This window comes from Vipera berus (assembly GCF_964194415.1).
Source record: "Vipera berus genome assembly, chromosome: 2".
NCBI classification, from domain to species: domain Eukaryota; kingdom Metazoa; phylum Chordata; class Lepidosauria; order Squamata; family Viperidae; genus Vipera; species Vipera berus.
In genome coordinates, this window is record NC_138203.1 from 11,541,340 (window position 1) to 11,544,014 (window position 2,675).

The window sequence follows — 2,675 nt, forward strand, 5'->3', positions numbered from 1 at the left end:
TGATGATACATGGCCCTGTCCATTGTCCCTTGGATGCAATGAAGTTGTCCTGTCCCCTTAGCAGAAAAACACCCCCAAAGCATGTTTTCACCTCCATGTTTGGCAGTGGGGATGGTGTTCTTGTGGTCACAGGCAGTATTCCTCCTCCTCCTAACATGGCAAGTTGAGTTGATGCCAAAGAGGTCTGTTTTGATCTCATCTGACCTCAACACTTTCACCCAGTTCTCTGAATCATTCAGATGTTCATTGGCAAACTTCAGATGGGCTTGTACATCTGCTTTCTTGAACAGGGGTACCTTGTGGTTGCTGCAGGATTTCAGTCCTTCACAGCATAGTGTGTTACCAATTGTTTTCTTGGTGACTATGGTCCCAGCTGCCTTGAGATCATTGACAAGATCTTCCCATGTAGTTCTGGGCTGTTCCTCACCGTTCTCATGATCACTGAAACTCCACAAGGTGAGATCTTGCATGGAGCCCCAGACCGAGGGAGATTGACAGTTATTTTGTGTTTCTTCCATTTGCGAATAATCGCAGCAACTGTTGTCACCTTCTCACCAAGATGCTTGGTGATAGTCTTGTAGCCCATTCCAGCCTTGTGTAGGTCTACAATCTTATCCCTGACATCCTTGGTCTTGGCCATGGTGGGGAGTTTGGAATCTCTTTGCTTCTATGGACAGGTGTCTTTTACACAGGTAACAAGCTGAGGTTAGGAGCACTCCCTTTAAGAGAGTGCTCCTAATCTCAGCTCATTACCTGTACGAAAAACACCTGGGAGCCAGAAATCTCGCTGACTGATAGGGGATCAAATACTTATTTCACTCATTAAAATGCAAATCAATTTGCAAATCAAGAGCCTTGGTGGAGCAGTGGGCTAATGCCTCCTTAAGTAACACCAGCTACCTGGCAATTAGTGCAGGTTCGCGTCCCACCAGGCTCAAGGTTGACTCAGCCTTCCATCCTTCCGAGGTAGGTAAAATGAGGACCCAGATTGTTGGGGGCAATTAAGCTGACTTTGTAATAATGCCGCTTGGGGTGTGTGCGTGAAAAGCCCTAATAAGCAGGCATATACATAGAATGAAGGCTACTGCTAAGCTTGTAAGCCGCCCTGAGTCTTCGGAGAAGGGCGGGATATAAATGGAATTAAAAATTTTAAAAATATATAACTTTTTTGAAATGCGTTTATCTGAATTTCTTTGTTGTTATTTTGTCTCTCACTGTTAAAATAAACCTGCCATTACAACTATAGACTGATCTCTCTCTTGGTCAGTGGGCAAACGTACAAAATCAGCAGGGGGTCAAATAATGTATAGACTGTAGGTACTGGGGCTTGTTCCCTAAACTTTGCTGAATATGTTACCTAGCCTGGTAAAGAAACTTTCAAAAACCAACCCTTAATCTCGGAGAACGAACCTCCTCCCGCTTGTTCCCTAACTTATTTTTTCCCCCTAACTCGTTTTTTTTGCAAGGGATTGTCAGTGAAGGACTGTGGGATTCAGGGTGTGTGTGCGTGAGAGAGAATGAGCACCAAAAAATTCCAGAGGGAGGGAGGAAGTAAATTAAGGCTGATCAGAGGGGGTTGCCGAGAGGAAGACGGCGGCTTTCCCATGCAGCCCTCCGTCCTTCCCTCTGCCAGAATCCTTGCAGAGAAGGGCAGCCACCTCAACCATAAAAGGCCATTGCAGGAAGGGATCCAGTCTTCAGCGTTGACCTTTCTTGGCCCTGGCTTGCAGTGGGAGAAGACCTCTGGGCACAGCTGACAAGCAGCCGCTACCGCAAAGAGAGGAAAGGGCTACTTTGGAAGTGTCCCCAGCTGCCCTGAAAAGGTCATATGTGAATGGCATCATGTCCAGATGCTGAGAGAACAGGCCTACTTAAGCAAAGAAGAAATTGCAACAGGAGATAACTGAGCACGATTGGGGGGAGGAGGGGGGCTGTTGAGAGGGTGGGTGGTGTTCAGGTGCAGAAGCTCCGGATGTAACGGGTTCTTTGGTCCCAAAATGTGCGAGTTGGAACAAATACCTCTAATACCATTTTCTTGAGCACAGGTTCTCCTCAGGGCTGCGTCCCAAGTCTGCTGCTGTTCACCCCGTTACGCTAGGTTTGCCACCAACCATATTGTGAAGTTCACAGATGTTACAACAGTAGTGGGCCTTATTCATGATGACAAGGTGGAAGCTTATTGCAAGGAGGTTGAGGGGTTGGTGAACTGGTGTACGGAAAACAGACTAGTTTTAAATACTGGAAAAACCAGAGATCATTGTCAATTTCAGAAAAGGCAGGCCCAGCCACACTTCTCTGCACATAAATGATTCACCTGTAGAGATGGTTACCAGCATCAAATTCCTGGGTGTGCAGCTAATGAGTATGCTGGCTTGGTCACTCAACAGTGAGAAACTGGTGAAGCAGGCACAGCAGCGCCTGCATTTTCTGCGTCTCATGAGAAAAGCACATCTTCCTTCCCCTGTCCTGACCACTTTCTACAGGGGAACGATTGAGAGCATCCTGTCATACAGCATCGCAGTCTGGTTTGGAAGCATCACTGCTTCAGACAGGAAGGCGCTGCAGTGTGTGGTGAGGATGGCCGAAAAGATCATTAGCACTTCCCTCCCTCCCATCCAGGACATAGCGCAGAAGCGTTGCTTGAGCAGGGCCCGTAAGATTGTCTGGGACAGTAC